Source organism: Salmo salar, chromosome ssa19, assembly GCF_905237065.1.
Source record: "Salmo salar chromosome ssa19, Ssal_v3.1, whole genome shotgun sequence".
Lineage (NCBI taxonomy): Eukaryota > Metazoa > Chordata > Actinopteri > Salmoniformes > Salmonidae > Salmo > Salmo salar.
The window spans coordinates 2,289,686-2,301,001 of NC_059460.1; the positions used below are offsets into that span (position 1 = coordinate 2,289,686).

At 43.2% G+C, this 11,316-nt stretch overlaps 1 pseudogene; it reads left to right on the top strand.

Annotated features, from left to right (window-relative positions):
- Positions 1–923: 923 nt before the first annotated feature.
- LOC106578322 (speckle targeted PIP5K1A-regulated poly(A) polymerase-like) lies at positions 924–2,918 on the top strand (annotated as a pseudogene).
- Positions 2,919–11,316: the final 8,398 nt, after the last annotated feature.

Genomic DNA, 11,316 nt, shown 5'->3' on the forward strand with positions numbered 1-11,316 from the left:
CTTCTTCCTTGCTTAGCGGCCTTTCAGGTTATGTTTGTATATGACTCGTTTTACTGTGAATATAGATACTTTTGTACCTGTTTCCTCCAGCATCTTCACAAGGTCCTTTGCTGTTGTTCTGGGATTGATTTGCACTTTTCACACCAAAGTACGTTCATCTCTAGGAGACAGAACTCGTCACCTTCCTGAGCGGTATGACGGCTGTGTGGTCCCATGGTGTTTATACTTGCGTACTACTGTTTGTACAGATGAACGTGGTACTTTCAGGCATTTGGGAATTGCTCCCAAGGATGAACCAGACTTGTGGAGGTCTACAAATTGTTTTCTGAGGTCTTGGCTGATTTCTTTTGATTTTCCCATGAGGTCAAGCAAAGAGGCACTGAATTTGAAAGTAGGCCTTGGAATACATCCACAGGTACACCTCCAATGGACTCAAATTATGTCAATTAGCCTATCAGAAGCTTCTAAAGCCATGACATCATTTTCTGGAATTTTCCAAGCTGTTTAAAGGCACAGTCAACTTAGTGTATGTAAACTTCTGACCCACTGGAATTGTGATACAGTGAATTATAAGTGAAATAATCTGTCTGTAAACAATTGTTGGAAAAATTACTTGTGTCATGCACAAAGTAGTTGTCCCAACCGACTTGCTAAAACTATAGATTGTTTAACAAGAAATTTGTGGACTGATTGAAAAACTAGTTTTAATGACTCCAACCTAAGTGTATGTGCTCTGGATAAGAGCGTCTGCTAAATGACGTAAATGTAAATGTAAACTTCCGACTTCAACTGTATCTCTATGCCTACTGTACTGTGTATGGCTCAGACCCAGACTGACACCTAGCCCTATATCCTAGGAACTTGATAATGATCAGAAAAGTCAGACAACAACAACTATTAGTATTTCTGGTATGAACACAAACATGGGTCACCACCAACCGACCCTCCTGCTCTCTATTCCTCCACCCATCAGACTGGCGGTGAGGAGCACCCGTTTTCTGCAGCAGTGCTCAGGGCTGGACTCCAGGCTGCGTCCTCTGGTCTACACCATCCCGCTACTGGGCCAAACAGAAGCAGCTGGCTGGTGAGTGGTCTTCACAGCGTCCTGTATGAGAGACTAACGTCTTAGATTTCATACCATTTTGAACTGTATTCAGTAGGGGGCAGCAGAACCTTGCTGCCTTTCTTTAACGTTTTTGTCAACAGACGATAAGTTATTATGCTGCTTTGTGTCACATGCTTGGAATGACAGTTTTATCTTTATGGTGTAATCTCAGTGGTGTGGGACACTTGCTGAATATCTTTGCTTTGACCCTGCTGGTGATCTATCTGCAGAAGTGTGACCCTCCTGTTCTCCCCACATTGGACCAGCTGAAGGACATGGCCTCTATGTACTTCTTCCTGTCTGCACCGCTTTCAAGCTCAACACAAATATCACATGCATGCTGATAACACACCTCTCTCCTCTCAAGCCATTTCTATTTAGCATGTATAGGACTTGTACTACTGTTAGGACTAGTATTTATGTAGTCCATGTTGTACCCTATATTAACCCATGCAGTCCCCTATATGGCAGAAAATAGGTTTAACCTGAGGATGTGTATAGTTTTGTGCCTAGTGAATTCAATTATTATTTGTCTTGATGTGTTTTTTTCACTGTACTTCTCTATTCCTCTAAGGTGAGGAGGAAGAGTATGTTATTGAAGGCTGGAGCTGCACCTTCCCCAGTAAGCCCATTGCTGTGCCCTCCAGCAAGAACACCCAGGATCTGGGCAATTTACACCAAAAATTGTATGAAAAATACATCCAACCATGCAGAAGAAGAGGATGGGCAGCGTTACGAGAGAAAGTCAGGATATCAGTAGTAGAATTGAAGGTGCTATTTGGTTTAGAGAAAGACGAAGAAGGAAAAGTAACGCACTCTTCATAAAAGTAATTAAAATATCTTCGTTGTAATGGCAGGTACAATATTAAATCTGTTTTTATACCAATTAGGGAGTAATGGTGAAGTTGGATGTATTATTTACAGGTTATCAATTAAATCTGTCCTCATCTTACCCAACTGGCTCTAAGTACATCTTCGGTATAACACCCTCAGTTGTTTTCACATCATTTATTCATTTTGGGCTGATCAATAGCTTGAAGCTTTCCTTTGTTTTTCTCTGTCGGTTCCCTGCTGTCGGACTTCTCCTATGCCCAGTTTGTCTTTGCCAGCTCTGTCAGCTCCATCAGGGAGGGCTGTTCACTCCCCGTCACCAGCTTTCTTAGCCGCGACAAGGTAAAGCGGGAAGGGGACGGAGCAGGAGAGGACCTTAGACCCTAAGCTTGGCCACTTCAGTGTGCTGGACCCCTTCGAGCTGAGCCACAATGTGGCGGGCAACCTAACGGAGCGCAGCCAGAGGAGCTTTCAGAGGGTGTGCCAGGAGGCAGAGTACTGCTGCAGCCTGCAGTACGAGCCCAAGTCCACCAAAGGCAAGGTGTGGGTCCTGGTGTGCCTTTTCACCCCCTGGGACGAGGGTCCTCACCTCCACCACCACAAGGGGGCGGAGCAGGCACTAGCCATCAGCATCCCCTTTAAAGCTTCTTCGCTCCCCGAGGCGGTCCGCAGCCATGTGCACTCTCCCGGGGACGGCTTCCGCCTGCTCTGGTTCCAGAGGGTGTGCTCTGCAGTGGAGGGGCTGTTTCAGGGAGTGCTCAAGTGCAGCCTGATTAACACAGGCATGCAGGAAGGCACTGGAGCTGAGGGAATGGATACTGTAAATCAACAAACAACCACGGTGAGGAAGAGAGCGCTGCTGTCCTCTGAGAGCAGCGACGCCTCCATGTCCCTGCAGGGCATGAGGCCCAGGCTGGACAGTTACAGCGGGAATCAGCCCGGGTCTCCACGCTGGACCTATGTCCAGAGGCACAGGGTGTGAGCATGCCGGTGGGAGGTGAGGTGGGAGCTGTTTAAAGGGGCGATGAACATGGACTCCAGGCCAGAGGGCAGCAGTGTGGAGCTGGAGACCCAGCACATAGTGGACAAGGAGCCACTGGAGTTACAGGTTCAGGCCCAGGTGGTGGGCGGCACAGAGAGCACCATGGCCATGATCATGTTTCGCCCCTCTGCTAATGGCACCGGACTGTACCAGGACTTCTTTCACTTCCTAGAAATGTTCCTGCCCAAGATGGCTGACACACTGATGGGGAAGACTGGGTAGAAGATGGCAGATGTCGGACTGTTTTGTAAATGGGTTGTGTGTTCTGATAATCACATTTTTCTTTTTCGAAAAGTGGAAGAGATAGTGGGTGAATCTGGACAATTTTTTATTTATTTATTTTTTCATATGAGAGATTTTTGTTTGGTAAAACGTTAGGAAATTGATGTCTCTTTTTGAAAACCGATCCGACCAAGAAAGCTCTGAATTGTAATGAAAGAGCTTGTGTTTATAAAGCAATTAAAAATATTGTAAATATTGATTGTGTGCTGTCATGCTATTCAGTTAGTTCGTTTTATATCTTAGAGGAGGGCTGGCATGTTTTATTTGAAGTGCCCTGCAGAAGTGCACTACTTTGTATTGTATCAGTGATTTGTTTGATTTGACCTCTGTTTTAAAGTATGACCCCCTTATGATTATTTTTTAAGGGAATTCATGTAAGTAGCGGATATTGCCTCTGCCCACAACCACCATTAACTGAAGCTATTGTAAACAGTTCTCAACAGTTGGAATTAAATGAACACAATATTTATCAAGCAATAGGACAACTTTGATCTTTTTTTCATAAGCCAACTTTTACAGTTTGACTTAGCAGCTTTGTGCCACAGAATATGTCCAATGTTTTACTATTGTAGAAGCTCCCATGTCCATAAGTAACAAAGGTAGGCTATCAACATTAAGTCTCCAGGAGGGCTTGCCTGTTTATGTTACTCAGGTCAGAATGACATGGTACATGTGTCATTGACCCTCTGTCCACCATTGAAACAGTCTGGTAGACACCGGTCTGAATCATGCTCTCTCTTTCTGTATGCTTGCTACCAGGGGACCTGTGTTTACTGGTCTAGTCCAGATAGTCCTCTCTGCTCATACGACTGAGAGAAACGACTGCAATTACCTCAGGCAGACACGCTGCTTTATTAGCGAACCAGGAGCCATAGCTCAGGGAAGCAGAGATAGCTCACAACCCCATGCTCAGATTAACATTGTGCATTTCATCTTTTGGACAAATCAAAAGCACTGAGACTATTAAGATTTATAGTATTAGACTTGTAAACTTCAGCTGTTGTATGTGTCTCTGTTTGTATTTTTTATTTCACCTTTATTTAATCAGGTAGGCTAGTTGAGAACAAGTTCTCATTTGCAACTGCGACCTGGCCAAGATAAAGCAAAGCAGTTCGACACATACAACACAGAGTTACACATGGGGTAAAACAAACATACAGTTAATAATACAGTAGAAAATTAAGTCTATATACAATGTGAGCAAATCAGGTGAGATAAGGGAGGTAAAGGCCAAAAAAGGCCATGGTGGCGAAGTAAATACAACATAGCAAGTAAAACACTGGAATGGTAGATTTGCAGTGGAAGAATGTGCAAAGTAGAAATAGAAATAATGGGGTGCAAAGGAGCAAAATAAATAAATACAGTAGGGGAAGAGGTAGTTGTTTGGGCTAAATTATAGATGGGCTATGTACAGGTGCAGTAATCTGTGAGCTGCTCTGACAGCTGGTGCTTAAAGCTAGTGAGGGAGGTAAGTGTTTCCAGTTTCAGAGATTTTTGTAGTTCGTTCCAGTCATTGGCAGCAGAGAACTGGAAGGAGAGGCGGCCAAAGGAGGAATTGGCTTTGGGGGTGACCAGAGAGATATACCTGCTGGAGAGCGTGCTACAGGTGGGTGCTGCTATGGTGACCAGCGAGCTGAGGTAAGGGGGGACTTCACCTAGCAGGGTCTTGTAGATGACCTGGAGCCAGTGGGTTTGGCGACGAGTATGAAGCGAGGGCCAGCCAACGAGAGCGTACAGGTCGCAGTGGTGGGTAGTATATGGGGCTTTGGTGACAAAATGGATGGCACTGTGATAGACTGCATCCAATTTATTGAGTAGGGTATTGGAGGCTATTTTGTAAATGACATCGCCGAAGTCGAGGATCGGTAGGATGGTCAGTTTTACGAGGGTATGTTTGGCAGCATGAGTGAAGGATGCTTTGTTGCGAAATAGGAAGCCAATTCTAGATTTAACTTTGGATTGGAGATGTTTGATGTGAGTCTGGAAAGAGAGTTTACAGTCTAACCAGACACCTAGGTATTTGTAGTTGTCCACATATTCTAAGTCAGAACTGTCCAGAGTAGTGATGCTGGACAGGCGGGCAGGTGCAGGCAGCGATCGGTTGAAGAGCATGCATTTAGTTTTACTTGTATTTAAGAACAGTTGGAGGCCACAGAAGGAGAGTTGTATGGCATTGAAGCTCGTCTGGAGGGTTGTTAACACAGTATCCAAAGAAGGGCCAGAAGTATACAGAATGGTGTCGTCTGCGTAGAGGTGGAGCAGAGACTCACCAGCAGCAAGAGCGACATCATTGATGTATACAGAGAAGAGAGTCGGCCCAAGAATTGAACCCTGCGGCACCCCCATAGAGACTGCCAGAGGTCCGGACAACAGGCCCTCCGATTTGACACACTGAACTCTATCAGAGAAGTAGTTGGTGAACCAGGTGAGGCAATCATTTGAGAAACGAAGGCTATTGAGTCTGCCGATGAGGATGTGGTGATTGACAGAGTCGAAAGCCTTGGCCAGGTCAATGAATACGGCTGCACAGTATTGTTTCTTATCGGTGGCGGTTAAGATATCATTTAGGACCTTGAGCGTGGCTGAGATGCACCCATGACCAGCTCTGAAACCAGATTGTATAGCGGAGAATGTGCGGTGGGATTCGAAATGGTTGGTAATATGTTGACTTGGCTTTCGAAGACCTTAGATTAGCAGGGTAGGATAGATATAGGTCTGTAGCAGTTTGGGTCAAGAGTGTGTCCCCCTTTGAAGAGGGGGATGACCGCAGCTGCTTTCCAATCTTTGGGAATCTCAGACGATACGAAAGAGAGGTTGAACAGGCTAGTAATAGGGTTTGCAACAATTTCGGAAGATAATTTTAGAAATAAAGGGTCCAGATTGTCTAGCCCGCTGATTTGTAGGGGTTCAGATTTTGCAGCTCTTTCAGAACATCAGCTGACTGGATTTGGGAGAAGGAGAAATGGGGAAGGCTTGGGCGAGTTGCTGTGGGGGGTGCAGTGCTGTAGACCGGGGTAGGGGTAGCCAGGTGGAAGGCATGGCCAGCCGTAGAAAAATGCTTATTGAAATTCTCAATTATAGTGGATTTATCGGTGGTGACAGAGTTTCCTATCCTCAGTGCAGTGGGCAGCTGGGAGGAGGTGTTCTTATTCTCCATGGACTTTACAGAGTCCCAGAATGTTTTTGAGTTTGTGTTGCAGGAAGCAAATTTCTGCTTGAAAAAGCTAGCCTTGGCTTTTCTAACTGCCTGTGTATATTGTTTGTGGTCACATTGTCTGTGTTTGATGTCGTTTGTGTCTTGCTAGGTTTTCGGGTAGCTTCTTGGATCCAACTTCTTTTAAATGAAATCTTCATCCTTATTATGAATGGCTGGCTGGCTTGGAACCCAATTTCACCAGTGGAAGAAAAGCAGTTGATAACAGACAGTTGTATATTTTACATATCTACTAGAATCCTGCTATCACTGAAGAGACCACAGAACATGATGTACTGCAGCATGTACCTCCAGTACATGAAATGAAGGTTAAAGGTTCTATCACCACTGCCATTCAGTTTACCCCCATCATTCTTCTACAGTCTTTGAAGCCTGTCTTGGCAGCTACATCAGACTCACAGGAGCTTTGCTTGTTTGTGAGATGTTTCTCAAATTTCCTAGAACACAGTCATTTCTGAAAATAACAAGGCTGGAAGAAATTATATAAAAATGAAGAGTTTTGCCATATGGGGGCTTTGATACTTGCTATTGTCCACCTCAATGATCAGTCCAATAAAGTCCAACAGGGAAGATCCACCTTTTTTTCTGAATAGCCTTTGTAGATCCTTGTATATTATTTTCTGACTTCCGCAATGAACAATGATTTCATCATGTAGGCTAATTGCCAATCAGTCTCAGTTACACGGGCTGCATTTATACCGGCAGCCCCATTCTGATATATTTCTACTAATAGGTCTTTTGACCAATCACAGCAGATATTTTTTAACAGATGATCTGATTGGTCAAAATACCAATTAGTGAAAAGGATCCAAATTGTGTAAACACAGCCAGAGAAATCAATACCATCAGGATCGAGTGTGCTTGTTAACGTTCTTATTTAGTGGTTGTTTTTGTGACACTTACATCCATCTCTAATTTGGAAATTTCTTCAGGACTGATTAAAAAATATTGAACCCCTCGCAAACAACCTAATTTCATGTTGTGTTTAATTGGTGTCCATGATACAGCCACGGTGTCAATTTGTTCCCCAGACACCACACATACCTAGGGATTCAGACCAATGGCATCATCTATTTAGTCCCAACTCTCAACAGACTTTGAGTCAATCAATCAAAGTTAACCATGGAAATTAGGACTGTGGCTGTCTGTTCGGTCATAAAGAGATATATCAGGTGGCTTTCTATTGGTTTAATTGGTCAGATTTGTTTTCAATAAAAAAACGGTCTAATTGCTTCTACATGCAGACTGGCTTTGTTCCTCTGGGGAGGTGACGAATTACATCTCTCGTGAGGGAATCAAAGCTACGTGTCTCATCCATAGCTAGCAAGACTAATATCTGCCGATATGTACTGCGAAACACGGATGTTAATATTTTGCGTGGGTGTCATTATGAGGAGTGATATTATGTATACACACAGAGGGCTTCATGTGTAAAAGGAATAACCCTTTTGGGACACATAAGCTACAAATGACAGCCAGGCATTTCTTACTAAACATATTCTCTCCAACGTGTGGTGACTCAAAGGTTATTTTCCCCACATGAAATGAAAAACCTCCTGGGAAATATCTCATCGTTTGGTCACTGTCATTTGATAGTGCTTCTGAGTGATGCTCAGCGGTCTTTTCAGGGCAATTCATGTGTTCATAAATGATTGCACTAACAGACAATCGTCAACCTCCGTTTTCTATCCAATGATGAAGTATGCAGTGTAAACAGACGGGGTTGACTGGATCACTGGAAAGCACTCTGCTCACATTAGTGGATGCCTCACTCGGAAGATAAGGCTAAATAAAAACGCATAATCATTCACCCTTTACAACCTTCCAATACTAACGGAAGGAGTCATAGATTTCTCTGGGGAGACATCCATGTTATGAAGCCAATTTTCTGTCTGTGTATTACTCCTCCCTCTACTTCTATTTGTAGAAGCAGCAAATGTAATGAGTGCAAAATAGGGCAGAATCATATTGTCTAGTCTTCAAAGCGAGAGGTTTTTCAAACAATAGAGGATTTTGGTCTAGCATTCTAACATAATTAGCATACACACTAGTATTCCCTGAAATACAGATAACATACACTGAGTATACCAAACATTATGAACACCTTCCTAATATTGAGTTGCATTCCCCCCTCAGAACAGCCTCAATTCATCAGGGCATGGACTCTACAAGGTGTCGAAAGCGTTCCACAGGGATGCTGGCCCACGTTGACTCCAATGCATCGCACAGTTGTGTCAAGTTGGCTAGATGTCCTTTGGGTGGTGGACCACAGAGAAGCGTTGCAGTTTTTGACACAAACCGGTACACCTGGCAGTAGGTGCCAGGCGTATCGGTTTGTGTCAAGAATCTTGTGTCTTGCCCTCCGAATGACACATACACAATCCATGTCTCAATTTTGGGGCGGCAGGTAGCCTAGTGGTTAGAGCGTTGGGCCAGTAACTGAAAGGTTGCTAGATTGAATCCCCAAACTGACAAGGTAAAAATATGTCGTTCTGCCCTTCAACAAGCCGTTAACCCACTGTTCCTCGGTAGGCTGTCATTGTAAATAAGAATTTGTTCTGACTTGCCTAGTTAAATAAAGGTTAAATAAAAAAGGGCTTAAAATCCTTCTTTAAGCTTTCATTTACACTGATTCAAGTGGATTTAACAAGTGATACCTATAAGGGATCATAGATTTCACCTGGATTCACCTGGCCAGTCTATGTCATGGAAAGAGCAGATGTCCTTAATGTTTTGTTCACTCAGTGTCTATGTAAAGAAAATGTCAAATGTTCCCTATTGCTAAAGAGGTTCATCAGCACATACATCTGTATCAATTAAACCTGTAATTGAGTAATGGGCACAACAACATCGTTAGTAACGAAATATGGCAAGGCCTGATACAGATGTGAAACATCACAAATCCAGTGCAATCTCAGTGAGATTCTGTTGGCATTGAGCCAGAATGTGGTTCTGACTGAGTTGTAATTGAGTTGTAAATTAGTTGTATCTGCTGCTGTCTTGGAGTACATTAGCCAGAGACCTGTCTGGGGGAGTTTATTGGGCCCGATGAGCCATGAAAACCCCTAAACTGTTTCCCTTTTCGTTATCTGCCATTACTTTCTGAATGTTTACCTATAGAGACAGAGATCAGTTTATCTTCTGAGATGAGTTTGTCTTCTACCTGTTGTTTCTTGTCATTGACTTTTATTGCGAGCAGGTTAAACAGAGAGAGGTAGATTGAGACAACAGGATATGCTTTGTGCTGTTACTGCTATCCCATAGACAAGAGGTGAGGGGTGCAAGAGAAAGATACATGCCAATCACGGTAAGAGAGAGAGAGAGTAAGAAATTGAATAATTTAGCATTTTGACTTTTAACTGCTCATTCTTACTCTTCTGTGCTTTGATTTTTAAGGAACATATCATTTTGTAAAACAAACACAAATTGCTTCTCAGTGTCTGCAGACTGTTTGACAATTATTGATTTTTAATGGCCAAAGCAAAGTAATCAATGTGTAATCCACTTGGAGGCTTTATGGTGCTCTCATATACTTCTCTGCTTAATTGCTTGTTAATGTCAACAGCTTAACAAGCGAAGTGTGTCAAATATTTAAAGGAAAATTCTACCCAAAAACTGTCTTTTGTTTCATTAGTGCATTATTGATATAGTCCCAAAAATGTTTTGCATGTCAGCAATCAAGTTTTCAAGGTATACAGTATACACTGAAAAGAAATATACACGCAATTGTTGGTCCCATATTTCATGAGCTGAAATAAAAGATCCCAGAAATGTTCCATATGTTCAAAAAGCTTCTTACTCTCAAATGATGTGCACACATTTGTTTACATCCCTGTTAGTGAGCCTTTCTCCTTTGCCAAGATAATCCATCCCTCTGACAGGTGTGGCATATCAAGAAGCTGATTAAACAGCATGATCATTACACAGGTGCACCTTGTGCGGGGGACAATAAAAGGCCACTCTAAAATGTGCAGTTTTGTCACACAACACAATGCCACAGATGTCTCAAGTTTTGAGTGAGCGTGCAATTGGCATGCTGACTGCAGGAATGTCCACCAGAGCTGTTGCCAGAGAATTGAATGTTCATTTCTCTACCATAAGCCGCCTCCGATGTCGTTTTAGAAAATTTGTCAGTACGTCCAACCGGCCTCACAACCCCAGACCACGTGTACGGCGTCGTGTGGGCGAGCGGTTTGCTGATGTCAACGTTGTGAACAGAGTGCCCCATGGTGGCGGTATGGTTATGGTATGTGCAGGCATAAACTACGGACAACGAACACAAGTGCGTTTTATCAATGGCAATTTGAATGCACAAAAACACTGTCGAGATCCTGAGGCCCATTGTGAGGCCCATTTTTTAAAAGGTATTTGTGACCAACAGATGCATATCTGTATTCCCAGTCATGTGAAATCCATAGATTAGGGCCTAATGAATTTATTTCAATTGACCGATTTCCTGACACAAAATCTAAATTTAATCCATTTTAAATTCAGGCAAAAAAAGTCATTGCAGCCTGACTCACCACTGTCTGTCTCACTACTCTCTGTAGAGAGAGGTAGATTTATTTTGTTATGAGAACTTATAGTAGCCCATCTTTTTGATTATAGCTATCTTAATTTCAGCATCTATTTATCAGTTGTGCACTAATTCTCCGAGAGTCAGGGTTTTTTTATTTGGGGGGGATGTCTGTTGACATGCAGAGTTTCCCATAGGACAGAGTGCTGAATGAATGCGCTGCTAACACTGCAAATCCGGGGAGCAGGCAAATATAACGTGCATGCATACATTAATCATTTGAGATTATAAACTGGGTGGTTCGATCCCTGAATGCTGATCATACC